At 41.7% G+C, this 14,967-nt stretch overlaps 1 protein-coding gene across 11 annotated transcripts in view; it reads right to left on the bottom strand.

Annotated features, from left to right (window-relative positions):
* Nucleotides 1-6,802, bottom strand: part of ATP2B1 (ATPase plasma membrane Ca2+ transporting 1) — a 138,201-nt gene extending 131,399 nt beyond the window's left edge. For 3 of the 11 annotated variants that reach the window (XM_080659673.1, XM_080659671.1, XM_080659681.1), the window contains exon 1: nucleotides 6,376-6,802. The gene's annotated coding sequence lies outside the window, so the exon portion shown is untranslated. Of the gene's footprint in view, nucleotides 1-5,770 lie in introns of all 11 variants that reach the window. The other 8 variants (XM_080659675.1, XM_080659682.1, XM_080659674.1 and 5 more) reach the window with 6 other exon arrangements.
* Between the last annotated feature and the right edge of the window lie 8,165 nt (nucleotides 6,803-14,967).

Genomic DNA, 14,967 nt, shown 5'->3' with positions numbered 1-14,967 from the left:
TTCCTACAATCATCTGTAATTATAACCCATGATTCCTAAATATATCCTAAGGCATAGCCAACAAACCTAAGGTTTTGGAAAAAACAAAGCACAGTCTTGAGTTGAATTTGCTTTGAAATTAATTTCATTACAATATGTATTTTAAATATAGATGCAACTATTTACTATATTGTTATAAATGAAGCAAAAACAACTGCATTTTAAAACTGGTCTTAAATAGAAAGTAATCCATATGTGTATATACTAGTAGATAAAGCAGTTCAAAAAGTCAGATCAGTTTATAACAAATGGACCTTACAATAGATTGCTGAACTATAATCTTAAATTTACTATTTAAGTGAAATAGCAGTAACTTCTGTTTTAATTCACAGAATGGTAAATTATCAGTTAGTCTTATATCATTAATAGTCTTTAAAGACAAGTAGGTACTAAGCTGCAGTTTTGAAGGAACAGCTCCTTTTTAACTGAAATTAATAAGAATCACTACTTATTCACCAATTTATGTCCTTTTAGTTTGAAGGAAGCCAATGTCTTTTCTGCTAACAAAAAATAAGAGCTAGACTAGAGCATAAATACACAGTACTGTATTGACACAGCATGCATTATTTTTACAAAAATAAGCCCCCATGTTCATTCAAGTCACTTGGAAATGGCAGACACTGAGGCATGAAAACAAAAAGAGAATATTCTCTGTGTAGGACAGTGGTCGGCAAACTCATTAGTCAACAGAGCAGCTAACAGCGGCTCACGAGCCGCATTTTGCCAACCACTGGTCTAGGCGTTTACAGTGCTTAATAAGTAATTTAATATATAATCACAGGTGGACCTTCTGAAAGAAGACAATGCATACCTATAATGGAAATACTTTTAATTTATCAATTTTACAATTACCACAAAACCACCAAATCCATAAATCAAACCTGGCTATAATAGCCAAAACTTTGAAAACACTGATACTGTTATGTTCAAAGTCAAAAAAATCAATGATGTCCTTCTAATTTATAAAAACATCTCTACTACGTAAGTTTAACTTAGTTATAAATTCAACATCTATGTTTTTCAAAATGCAAACTACTAGGCCCCACCCCAAATATGCTGAATCAGAATTGCAGAGGCAATGCCAGGGAATCTGCACTTTCAATAACTCCCCCAGGTGATCTTCAGGCACACTGATGCTGGAGAACCACTACCTTCCCTGTTAGATTTATAATAAGGTTTTGGATTTCAAGAACTAAAATCTCCTAGCTTGAGAGCCTTTTAAACTAAATTTCATTCATAGATTAATATTTCAAAAAGATTTAGGTAATAAACATGTTTTGGAAAAAAACAAACAAGTACACAAAAAATTTATAGCAGGAATTAAAAGAAGAAACTTATAGGCCATTTTATTTTTAACTCAAGATTTAAGAGACACCTAAGTAATTTCATAGACCAACGGGTGTTTGAAAACAGAACTGCTATCTTAAAAATAATCCAATCTACAATATTAAAAGCACAGTATTTCAAATATGTTCAAATTTATTTACTCAGCTGTTAAGTAAATCAGGGCATGAACTGTTTACATTATATCAAATACAAGCAATGATTGAACTTATAAAGCTAAACCTAAACAAACCTGTTTATATTCTACTACAAAATTTACTCTGGTCAGAAACAGATTTTTCATAAACTCATATAACTTTAACAAACTTACATAAACATGTATAATGGAAAGAGCAATGGAGCAAAAACCTAGAAGCCACCTAAAGTAGTTCTGGGTAATCATCTGGAGGCTAGCTATATGACCTTAGGACCTAAATCATTTTACCTTCCAGGGCAGCGGCAGGGTTAGGGGGCAGGATGGTTCAACTGATTACTCATCTCAGGATCATATGTTGTGAGAATCAAATAAGATACTATGTAAATACATTCTTAAAACATTGTAAAGCAATTTATAAACCAAAGGCATTATCAAGAAAGCAAAATTTGAGAGGCACAGTCTTTAGTTGCCTGCTATAAAACAGAACATTACGGAAACAAAGAAAAACATAAAAACTGACCCTTCAGATTCAATTAGATATAGAATACTATTTGTATATTCTGTAAACTATAAATATAAAGCATAAGAAATCAATTCAGTTACCTGTCCTATGTTCCCATTTCTAACATCTACTGTTTAAAGATATAAATGATATTAGATAGACCATGAGTTGATAATTGTCACAATTGCTGTTTTCATTCTCTCTATATACTTCCATATATTTGACAATTTTCATAATAAATTTTAACAAGGCAATGTATATGTTTGTTTACAAAACATCTGAAAAGCTAAAAAAATCTCATTAAAAGTTATTTCTTTTTAAAAATTATTCCCAAAACTGTTTTATCATTTTCTTTCAATGTTCTCAGATTCTATAAATTCCATAGTAAGCTGCTCTCAGTACCCTTCTATAAATCATGACACCTACTAGAAAATAATTACTCTTTTTCAACTAGGTGAGTAAATATTCTTACCCAAACTGCAAAAATATAATTCTTAAGTTTTGGCTTCCTGATCTTTATTCCTTTTTTCTTTGTGGATTTTTTTCTTTTGCTCATTCATTACAAAATTCCAAAATTAAAAAGTGAAAACAACCAGTTTCAACTGCATGTATGTGTAAAAATATAACAGGAAATAAAAGAGCAAATAACTCCTTTTCTTTCTACTAGTAGTATTGAAAAAGACCAGTGTTAGTTGTAATTAGCCATCCCTCTTAAAACCTGTGGACCTATACAACTCTATTTATAAGGTAAGAGACTGTTTCATCCAAAATGAAATTAACATGTCTGTCAAAAAAATAAAATCCCCAAATCAAGGATTTTATCAAAGTGTGCATAACAATGTACAATTACTCTGCATATATCAAACTAATTGCTCAAATAATGTCCTTTAACCTGGGGCCATATTCTACAGATTGAAAAAGCATAAACCACCTTTCACCTCAAGCAGATTTGTTTAGCTTTAACTTAATAAAATTTACCTATAGCTCAATAGCTCATGTTTTATTATAGTTTGTAAAGGAGTCATAAGTGTTGAAACTTAAATGCAGATAGAAGGACAATAATAGCTTGTGGTTTATAATTAAAACTGTATTTGGTAATATCCACACATTAATTTATTCATTACTTGAGAGCTAATAAATCTGTTTCTTCTGTGTCTAAAGAGATAGTGTACCTTAATTATTTTTACTTGGGAGGGAGGGGGACAGAGCAAGTGGGCAGGGAAGGAAACTCATCAGTTTAACTGTCACTATACATTTGGTTTCTAAGCATTAAAAACTCCATTTTCTTTTATATATAATATATTTGAGAAGATACATAGAAACCACTTGTTCCAACATGGTCTTTAATAACTTTGCATATTAGTCCTGCTGCAAGTTCTTATTTGTATTATTTAAAAACAAGTAATTGTAAAACTCAGTAAAACCATGAAAGGCAAACTGTTGGAAGATGAATAATAAACAAAAAGAATTACTAGACCTTATTCAAGCAAGGTTAATAATTGTACATGTTTACTTTAGAATGTTAATAGCACACAAGCTAAAAAAAAAAATGGTAAGACCACTACGATGGTGGCAGGTACCCTTATTTGGTGTCAGTGCTAGGTGCCACTTACGATGCAGCTATTACTTTCCTTATTTCTTTTTCTAAGTGTCTAGATATCATTGCCTCTATTATTTTATCATAAGCATAAATCAAGTTTCTCTCCTCATCTCAGAATCCTACATTTAACCCCAAGCGTCAGTTTAAAAACCATGATTTCCCATATAGTTGCAGAAATCCCCCTAAAAGAGTCAAGAATTACAGGAAAATGAAGACAAAACCATCTTATACGTCTAAATGAGGATGCCAGTAATGACAACTGCAATAAAAATCAAGAAGGCGTACTCTGAATTTTCACCATTTTAATAAAACAAAATCATGAAATTTTAAATTAAAGGTGGCGCTCTGTCCTCAACTCACCCGATTGTGACTCACTTTTGCAGACTATATGGTAGGCAATAACACTTTTCAAAGATCTTAGCAGTTACACCCAAGCCAAAATCAGGACAGAGATTCACCCTTAATTACAGCAATTTAACTGTCTCACCCAAAGCAAGGTAGAAGCTAAAACATCCCCTCAAATCATGGCTAAATAAGCCCATTTCATATACTAGCTTTCAAAGGCTCCTTTAAAGAAAATGTTTCTATTTACTTCAAATTCGAACTCATCAGGTGGAAAAAGAAGAAAAAAAAAAAAGAGGGGGAGGGGGAGGACCCAGCAGAAAGGCCAAATACAAAAAGAGATTCCCCTCCAATCCTACTAATTCCCCCAATCCGTCTCTGCCACTCACAAGGATAAGGAGTCTGGGGAAGGCTAGCAGCAGGGCAAGCGGTGAAGGCCCTCCATTCACTCATGTGGGCCACCATCCAAAGGGTTACACACCCTCTGTTCAAGGAGAGCCTCATACAAAGCAGATCCTTACAAGTACTTCTTATTATAAAATACGCCCACGCTGTACAAGAGCGTTATTTTAAAGTAAGACTGTCCTCAGGTGGAGGAGGTTAAACACAACAAAGGCTTCCATGTTGAAAGGCAGACAGTCCAGATATAAGCATATACCTACACACGTATGAAAAAAAATCCATAAGTAATTTATCATGAACAGCAATCGATACCAACAGGAGCCATTAGATTATTAATAAACCCAGAAAAGTGGGCTACATAGCAGCTAAAGTGGCTGGCTGCTGCGATCTAACCCCAGGGAAAGGTAAAAATACGCCTGCGGAGGAGGGTCAAGACCTCCGCAGATTTAGAGACCCCTCCAGCCCACCTGAGCACCCCCTGCCCTGGACGCCAAGCCCGCTGCACCGCACAGGATGCGAGCACACTTTCCAGCACGGCGAGTCCCGCAGAAAACTGGTGAATGAAATGCGCACAGAGACCAACCTGGCTAGTGACCGCGGCGCAGAACCAGGGGTCGCTAACTAGCTTAGCCACAGGATTCTCCTCCAAGATGTAATACAGGGAGCATATCCCCAACCCCGCAACTGGAACCCGATTCGTTCTCACTGACCCTTTCTAAAAAGGGGGTGCAGGACGCAGGGTGCCCCCCCCCCAACTAAATCGAAAAAATGCGAATCGGAAGCAGCCGGAACATCCTGGGGAGGGAGGTTGGGGAAGACAGGAGACGCCGAGAGAAAGGCGAGACGAGACGGCTCTCCAACTCCCAGGGAATCGCCGTCGTGTGATACGAATCAGTCAACCAGCCCCACACAGGGGCTGGCGAGGGGTCCCCGTCGGAGACCCAGTGGAGCCGAAGCCGGGGATTAAAGGGGTGACCCTCTCGGGGCGCGGGGAGAGTGTGCCGGGCACCGCTGCCCTGAAGGTCACCACGCGCCGGGCGGGGGCGGCTGGCGACGGGATGAGCTACGGCTCTGCCGAGGCGGCTCGGAGGAGAGCGGCGAGTGTACACACGGAGCCCCACCGAGCCAGTCCCTCGGGCCCTGGGCGGGGACTCCCGGCCGGACCGCGCTAAGGCGCACTCCCAGGAACCCGCTCACCTTTACGATCTCCCGTGCGGGCGCGGCAGAAGACAACCTGCAAGAGGCCCCCCCGAACGCCCCCGCCAACTTCTCCCGGACCTGCTGAAGCCGCTGAGGGGCGCGGGGCACCCAACTGTCAGGACCCCCTCCGCGACTCCCCGACCCCCGTGTTCTGCCCTGCCTTCCCGCAGGTGACCTGCCCCAGCGGATGGCGGCCGCCACTCACCTCACCCGGCAGCAGGAACCATTTTCCAAAGGAGAAAAGGAAGGGGGGGCTGCAGGGGGTCGGGGGCTGGGTGAGGGACAGCAGGAAGCGCAGAGAACTGGGGCTCGGTCCTCAGCGAGTCCGCAGCCTGCTCGCAGGGCTTAGCGCGCCAAGCGGAGGTGCGGTTGCACCTCGGGGATGAGGCTGCGGAGTCGAGAGGCTCGGCGTCCACCAGCCGGGGCTCCCTACTCACGCTGCACAGTGAGGAGGCGGCAGAGCAGGAGGCGGCACCCGGCTCGGCCCCCGCCCAGAGCCCGGCAGCCGCCGAGTGGCCGCCCGGGTCCCCGCAGGACCCGCCTCCTCGGCTCCGCAAAGCCGCACACTGGGCGCGCCGCGCTCAGCACGGGTAGCTCCGCCAACCTCACGCCGCCATCCGCAAAGGCAGCGGCGGGCGGGGTGCAGACCCCCTCGGTGAGCACCGCAGCCCGACCCGCTAGGGGCGGGGCCCCCGGCCACTCGGCGGACGGCCGAGCACGCGGGGGCTGCGCGCAGCGTAGGGCTAGAGCCCCGTTTGCACCGGGTGGCCGGCAAGATCGTCGGAGTAGGCAGGGGGAGAGAACTCTCACCCGTTCCTGTCTGGTGCTCCCTTCTCTTCACACCCACACGCCTCCCGCTCCACGCTGGCGGCGCAGCTGCTCCCGCTGCCACTGCCGCCGCCGCCGCCGAAGCTCGCGCCGCCGCCGCTGCCGCCTCGGCTGGGCGCGGTCACGTGACGCGACCCGCGGGGAGCCTGGGGGCGGGCGGGCGCGCGCGCACGCGGCGGGAGCCGGGCTTGGACCGGGACTGGGAGCCCGGCGGCGCGGAGGGGGCGTTTAAGGGGAGGACCCAGCGAGCGCGCCCCCAGCTGGCGAGCGCGCGCCCGGCGATGAGAACTTGCCGCGCGGTCCGGAAAGGGTGCTGGAGTGCGGGGCGGGGGACCCACGCCTCCGCCCGGCCCTCCCTCTCTTCCTTCCCAGAGCGCCGGGACTCGCCGCTGCCCCCGCCCCCTGTCTCAAGCGCCTTGCCTCCTGCCGCCGCCTGCGATTGGCTGAGAGGGTCTGACGTCCGTGTTTCCATGACGTAGCGGGGCGGGGGGTGGCGCGGGCGGAGGGGGTGGCTGGGGCGTGCGGGGCGGTGACGACGTCAGTCACAGCTGCTGTGCCGGCGTGGGGTCGGGTCCTCCCGCGACTGTGGAGGCTGGAGAGCGCTGACTGCCGCAGGCGGAACCGGGCGCTTTCACCTGGGGCCCCGCCCGAGCCACCCTCGGCCCGCGCCCCTCCGGAGCCCAGGAGCAGGGCCGCGGGCGTGGGAGGGCGAGCGCTCCAGGGTATGGCAGGTTCAGACTGACCATTTGTCAGCGGATTTGAAAGGCTTCTCGCCGCTTCTCTTCACTCCCTACCGGACTCGTTGCCTGTCTCGGGCCGTGACGCACACGCCGGACAACCCAAGTGCCTCCCAAGTCGTTTCCTTCTGGGAGAGGAGAGCCCAGCCTCCCTACGAGTGCCGGACGCCCCTTCTCCGTTCCTTAGGGTCGGCCTCGCAACCTGGGATCCCTCTTCAGCGCCCAAAGGGTTAACCGGCGTACGCGGTGCCAGCAGGCCCCTCAGGACCCGCTCTTAAAATCCCCGCGTCTTCGTTTGGGTTTGCTTTTTCTACCGATGCCAAACTGTTGGCTCTTATAGTTCACTTGTACCGTCTTTACCCATCACCCTTCTTTCGTGTGGGGAAAAGACAAAAAACACCGGGTAACACGCGGAATTTAGATGCTAAAAGGTAGTATGCTTTGCCCAACCTTCAAGAGATTTTGCAAGTTAACCAGAACCATCCATCGTGACATCTACTTTAAAAATAAAATGGTTTTCCTTTCTACACACAGATACACAGATATGTAAAGATTAGTGTCTTACCTAAGACACTGCGCTCCATCTTCCTTTAATCGGCTCTATTTGAACTAACCGTCGCGGCTCATTCAGAGACCTTGTCAGAATTGTTTTCAGTACCACTTACCAGGGCAAAAAGATGAGTTCTGCGGTCTCCTCCTTTCTCTTAATTCCAAGACTGGAAAAATTATATTTGTAACGTGTTCTTAAAAGCATACCGGCGATGTGAAAGACTATATTATGTATATTCACTCTCAGCTTTTATTTTTAAAGGTTTAGAAACAAAATATGTAAAAGTTTAGAAAGCAAAAACTCCTAGTTAATCCTGTTGAAAATAAACATTTAATTAATTTGTCTTACCAGGAAACACATTACCAAGTTGTGAGCTGTTCTCTTGACCAGCAAAGTTAGCACTGGGCAGAATGACACAGTTTTTCCTCTCGTTAATCACTGTTAAGGAATTGGTTGGTGTGGTACAATAGCCCTTCCTGACATTATTTAAAAACTTAACAGAACATATTAACTTTTCAAAACAGCCTAGACTCAGAGACATTTAAGAATAATTGGCTTTTGTCCAACTTTTCCTACAAGGAAATGACAATAGAAAATTGAATTATGCATTCTACTGTAATCAAGAATGTGACATTAAAGTAATATACTGTATGTATGAATCATTGCTATAGTGCACTAGCAAAATGGATAACAGATTAAACTAGAATTTGTTCACTTTGGGGGTTTGTTGCAGCTCCAAATTATAAAATATACACTCTTAAAGTGTGGTCATGAAAAATTACTCAGCGTGTTCAATTTAGAACATGATTTCAATGGAGATTTTACTTATAGAGATTATATACTTTTACATCCAAGAACAGACTTATATGTATTATTTTCATGAAATGTGAGTCACAATGATTTACAGTAGTAGTCAAGATGATTGTACTCTGTAGTTTGATTTCTATATTTTCATTCCTTAAGTAGCAATAAAAGCTGAAAGCAATATAGAAATAATTGCACATTAGGAAATTCTTTTTTTTCTCCCTGAGGTTTAGTATTGAAATCTCCTTATGTCTCAATGTAAAAATCAAGAAAATATTTGATCACTTAATTAACATTTCCTAAAAAAATGGAGCTACTGGAATTCAAAGATGCTACTGGATATATAACCATATCTTCTTAATGTTTGACCTCTTCCCATTGATTTAATTGATCTATCTTATTATAATAAGAACAGTATAATAATGCAATTTATTTTCAGGAGACTTAATCTTAAAAAGTTCTCTTAATACTCTTTGAATATCTTTTTAGTTACAATGCAAAATTTTTAAAAGTATTTAAATCCTATGGCCAGTTACTATTTACGTTGTAAACATTGTTTGAAGATAGGCAGTGTATTCAAAATAATATATTTTGCAAATTATTAAAGTAAAAGAGGAAAATCTAAACTGTTGACATCGTTTCTGATAAGTTGATCAACATGAACTAATCATGTGTAACTCATGGAGACAGTTTTCTAAAATCCTCAATGTAATCAAGTGTAGAAGAAACATTAAGATTTTTATTCCCTCAAGAATCTGTTACATATATCTAGAAACATGACAAAATGAAGACATCCAATAGCAGCATATTTGAAAACTATATCATTTCCTCAAATACACACATATATATATATGTGAATGCCTCAGTTCTGATCATTGCAAAACGCTAAAGAGAACTGGCAGGTATAGGGAAACGGGGGGAGGAATATTCAATGCTTCATTAAAAGTAGTTGTATATGTTCTCAAATTTTCATCAACCTGGATAACTAGAGAGAAGTCAAGAGAAACATTACTTAGCTGAAAACCACAGAGAACTGTTACCTATTAGCAACAAATTAATTACATTTGCTGCATTAAATGAAGTATGATTATGGGAAAGCCTACATAAGAATTTTCAGGTCACATAATGGAAAATTTTTATAGGTGAAAAATGCAAAATGGTTAGATATCATTGTTTGACAGGAATTATTTAGCACCATGTATTCTTCTAGGTATAAAGCATTGTTTTCTACCCCAAATATAATCTAGGTCATATAGAGTACAGTTCTAAATCCAAATTCCAGAGAATCCAAAAAGGGAAAGCTCATATTTAAATGTTCTTGAGGATTTGAACTTGACTTGTGCAAGGATGATATAGAGGATTTAAATTAATGCAAAAGAGGACAGGCAGTAGAAATGCCAGGAAAAACTACCTGGGAATTAAGAAGTTTACTACATTCATGTTCCTATCCTTTCATTATCCATGAAACATGTATTTGCTACCTTTGATATCCTTCACCTACATAAGGGAACTCATTTATTTTCACACTAATAATTGTGAGTTACATAAGGTTGTTGTGAGATTTTGGTGTGATATCTATATGATGTTCTTAACAGAGTACTTGATGTGTAGTAAGTGCTCATAAATATCATTATTACTCATAAGTAGTCATTCTTTGCCCCTTATTACAAGCAAATGTACTGCAAACGAGAATGTACATATTTACTTAGTTTAGTTGCTATAGGTGTTTATTATTCTAACATTAGAAGTTCAGAGGTAGGTGATGGCATGATTGATTCAGATCCTGGCTACAGCCCTCAAGGACCCAAGCTCACAGCTTTCTGCTCTACCATCCTCAGTGTATAATTACTTCAATATCTTTTAATGCTAACAATAGGACAATCCACAGGATTTTCTCACATTGGAAGCAAATCTTACATTTCCATATTTTTAGTGCTTATATTCTTACACAGTTTTTCATTGCTTTTTTTAACTTCTTCGTTTTTCAGGACATTAGAATGTGAGAAGAATCACCTGTGTGTGCTGAGGAATGCAGATTTCTGGAGCCACACTCACAGTTTGCAGTGTAGCCAGCAGCTACACATTTTTGACAGTCCTATTAGGTGATTTTGAAGCACCTCACCATCTCGGTTTCCTTCCTTAGCCATATCTTTTATTGTGTTTTGCATTAGTTCTTCTTTCTCTTTCCCTGGCTATTTCCAATACTAAGTTCTCAATTCTAACTTCTATAAAGTTCCCCAATTTTCATGGCTAAAACCCCTCATTTATTCATTAACAGTTTGATGACTCTGACAGCTGTCCTCTCACCTTACTAAGGTAAAAATACAAAGATGTCTGTTTAGGAGGCATTAGCGTAAAGGTCATAGTTTATCCATTTAAACAAAGAAGCTTTTATTAAGCACTTATTGCATGCCAGGCCTAACAGAACCTGACACATAATAGGTGCTTAAAACAAAAATAGGTTGAAATGAATGAGCAAACAAATGAACTATCTTCTCTCTGGTGATGAATTCTAAATTTATATCCACTGCCTTGCTCCTTTATTCTGGTGACTGAGTCCCAGGTTCATTTTTTCCCTCCAGACAGAAATATTGGAAAGAAGCCAATTTACCAGTCATCCAAAAGCCAAATCATTGAGGGCCAATTTTTTGACTTATGTATTTTTGATGGCGGAGAAGAAGGAGGTCAAGGGAAATGAGCTGAGAATGCTGGGGAATAGGAGAGGTCAGAAGAAGGTAGGATTTAAAACAGATAGAGGTGGTTAATTTGGAAAAAAAGGGAACATCTTTTTCTCTGATATAGATGCAAAAGGCAAAAAAAAAAGTGTGAAAGAAGAGTAAAAGTTGAAGTTTAGAAGAAGGAGGACTTAGGATAAATGGCGTCCTAATATTCCATGTATAATAGGTACTTATGGTTATTAGCCAGAATTGAGGAAGACTAAGGACTAGAATGGACAGATTAAAGAAACTGAAGGATGAGCAAACAATAAAATGTTATCCAATGCCTACATAAATTTAGAGTATGATTTTATAGCAATATAGGTTTGCATGATATTCTCCGGTGATTCAGAATTGGGGTTTCCCATTATGGTTACTGTTGATAGTTCAAAGGAGTCTGGTGCAGTAGGGATGGACATGAACACTGATAATAGACTGCATTAGTCTGGTAGGGATGCTATAAAATACCACAGACTGGGTAGTTTCAATATGTTTTTTTCATTGATTTCAGAGAGAGAGAGAGAGAGAAACATCAATGATGAGAGAGAATCATTGATCAGCTGCCTCCTGCACACCCCTTACTGGGGATCGAGCCCATAACTTAGGCATGTGCCCTGACCAGAATCAAACCCTGATTCATAGGTCAATGTTCAATCACTGAACAACACCGGCCAGGCAGACTGGGTAGTTTAAAACACAAAAAATATTTTTTCACAGTTCTGAAGTCTAGAAGTCTAAGATAAAGGTGCCTTAAAGGTTTGTTTCTAGTGAGACCTCTCTTCCTGGCTTATAGACAGCCACCTCTTTGCTGTGTTCTTTACTCTGTGTGCATGCATGGAGAAAAAGATCTGTGGTATATCTTCCTCTTCTTATAAATCCTAAGAGATTAGGGCCCATGCCCAGCTAGTGTGGTCCGTGGTTGAGTGTTGACCCATGAACTAGGAGGCCACGGTTTGACTCCAGGACAGGGCACATGCCCCGGTTGTAGGCTTTATCCCCAGTGGGGTGCATGCAGGAGGCAGCTGATCGATGATTCCTTCTCATCATTGATATTTCTATCACTCTCCCTCTCTTTTCCTCTCTCTGAAATCAATAAAAACATATTTTTTAAAAAGAGATTAGGGCCCCATCTTTGTGATCTCCTAAATGCCCTATCTCCAAATATCATCACACATGGGGATTAGGACTTCAACGTTTGAATTTGGGTTTGGGGGACACAATTCAGTTCATAATACAGACTTATCTGGTGAGCATTTTTCAGAATTCACATATCAGGGTCCTTCCTCAGATCTACTGGGTCAGATTTCCTGCAGGTGGTAGAAATAGAGAACTCAAAAGTAGAGCAGCCATTTGTGCACAAACATATCAGCCCAGGTGATTACTGAACCTGGAAATGAGTCATAAGCATGGGGTTTTAATGATGGGAAATGTAGCCAGACCTGAGTGAGGCAGGGAGCTGGAATTGAACCCCCTGTAAAGCCGGAATCCTGCCTTCTAACCAGTGATGTATTGATACCAGTTCCTACAAGTGGCCTTGCTCAGCTCTTCCCCAAACTCCCACATGTGTCTGCAAGAGAGTCAGTATTTGGATGCCTGCCATGCAGAAGACATCAGCTGCCAAAGGGGCTTGTAGTGCAGTGTAGCGAAGAAAAGAGACTTTGCCCTTTTCTCTTCCTCCATCCTCCCTATCCTCAACACTAAAAGAGCCATAGCTTCTGGAAGGGAGGGAGGAGGGGAATAAAAATGCACAGAGACAGTGTGGGGGAGGGGAATGCTTTGACTCAGATGGAGATTCAAGTTAGTAGCAGTAGTGACCTAGTAAATTTTCATAGTTGAAAGGTCCCAGAAAGTTAAAGAATCTCCTTCAAATATTGTTAAAGAACAGGTATGGGGGAATCATTGAATCATGGTTGAAATTACTTGTTCAAGAAAAATAATTCACTAAATGAGTTGAAGCAATTGACATCAAAATAAGAATAATCGAGTGAGTGAAATGGAAGAGATAAAGCAATTACAAGTTGTAGTTACATGGAATATAACTGACAGGTTTCTAGAGATGGGGCTGAGTAGAGAGGTAAGGAGCTACTTTGTGGTAGAGACATGGAGGGAGAACCAACTTTGAAATTTTATAGATAAAACTGCTAAATTATCATCACCATAAAAATCTGGCAATAAGCTGTGTCTGGTCAGATGCATCTTCCTATTTCTGCTTAGGCCTAGAAATACTGATTTCTTTTTTTTCTTTTATTTCTTTTTTTTAATTTAACAAATCTTTACTGTTCAGATTATAACAATTGTTCCTCTTTTTTTCCCCCATAGCTCCCCTCCACCCGGTTCCCACCCCACCCTCTGCCCTTACCCCCCCCCCCCCCACTGTCCACATCCATAGGTGTATGATTTTTGTCCAGTCTCTTCCCGCAGCCCCCACACCCCTTTCCCTCCAAGAATTGTCAGTCCACTCCCTTTCTATGCCCCTGATTCTATTATATTCACCAGTTTATTCTGTTCATCAGATTTTTTTATTCACTTGATTTTTAGATTCACTTATTGATAGATATATATTTGTTGTTCATAATTTTTATCTTTACCTTCTTCTTCCAATTCTTAAAGAATACCTTTCAGCATTTCATATAATACTAGTTTGGCGGTGATGAACTCCTTTAGCTTTTTCTTATCTGTGAAGCTCTTTATCTGCCCTTCAATTCTGAATGATAGCTTTGCTGGGAAGAGTAATCTTGGTTGTAGGTTCTTGCTATTCATCACTTTGAATATTTCTTGCCACTCCCTTCTGGACTGCATAGTTTCTGTTGAGAAATCAGCTGACAGTCGTATGGGTGCTCCCTTGTAGGTAACTAACTTTTTCTCTTGCTGCTTTTAATATTCTCTCTTTGTCTTTTGCTCTTGGCATTTTAATTATGATGTGTCTTGGTGTGGTCCTCTTTGGATTCCTTTTGTTTGGGGTTCTGTGCACTTCCTGGACTTGTAAGTCTATTTCTTTCACCAGGTGGGGGAAGTTTTCTGTCATTATTTCTTCAAATAGGTTTTCAGTATCTTGCTCTCTCTCTTCTTCTGGCACCCCCATAATTTGGATGTTGGTATGCTTGAAGTTGTCCCAGAGGCTCCTTACACTATCTTCATATTTTTGGATTCTTTTTTCTTTTTGCTTTTCCGGTTGAGTGTTTTTTGCTTCTTTGTATTTCAAGTCTTTGACTTGATTCTTGCAATCCTCTAGTCTGCTGTTAGATCTCTGTATAATATTTTTTATTTCAGTCAGTATATGCTTAATTTCTAGTTGGTCCTTTTTCATATCCTTGAGGGTCTTGCTAAATTTATCAGCCTTTTCTAGGAAATTCTTGAAAAACCTTATAACCATGGTTTTGAACTCTATATCCAGTCGTTTGCTTTCCTCCATTTCTTTCATTTGTGATCTGTTTCTTGGTCTCCACATTTTGGCTGCTTCCCTGAGTTGATAGAGTGGCTTTGTGTGCTAGGTGTCCTATAGGGCCCAGTGGCTCAGCCTCCCCAGTTACCTGAGGTGGACACTCTTGGTGCACCCCTTTGTGGGCTGTGTGCACAGTCTTATTGTAGTTAAGCCTTGATTGTTGTTGGTATCACTGGGAAGAATTGACCTCTACGCCAATTGGCTGTGAGGATCAGCTGTGTCTACACTGGGAGAACTTCTGTGCTGGAGACACCCTTATGAGACAAGACTTGCAAAAGCCTCTGTGCTCAGCTTGGATGGGGCAGAGTCTCAGGGCAGAGCAGA

This window comes from Plecotus auritus (genome assembly GCF_963455305.1).
Source record: "Plecotus auritus genome assembly, chromosome: 3".
Classification (NCBI taxonomy): Eukaryota; Metazoa; Chordata; class Mammalia; order Chiroptera; family Vespertilionidae; genus Plecotus; species Plecotus auritus.
The sequence above is the reverse complement of the archived record's forward strand: the minus strand, read 5'-3'. Positions and strand labels throughout refer to the sequence as shown.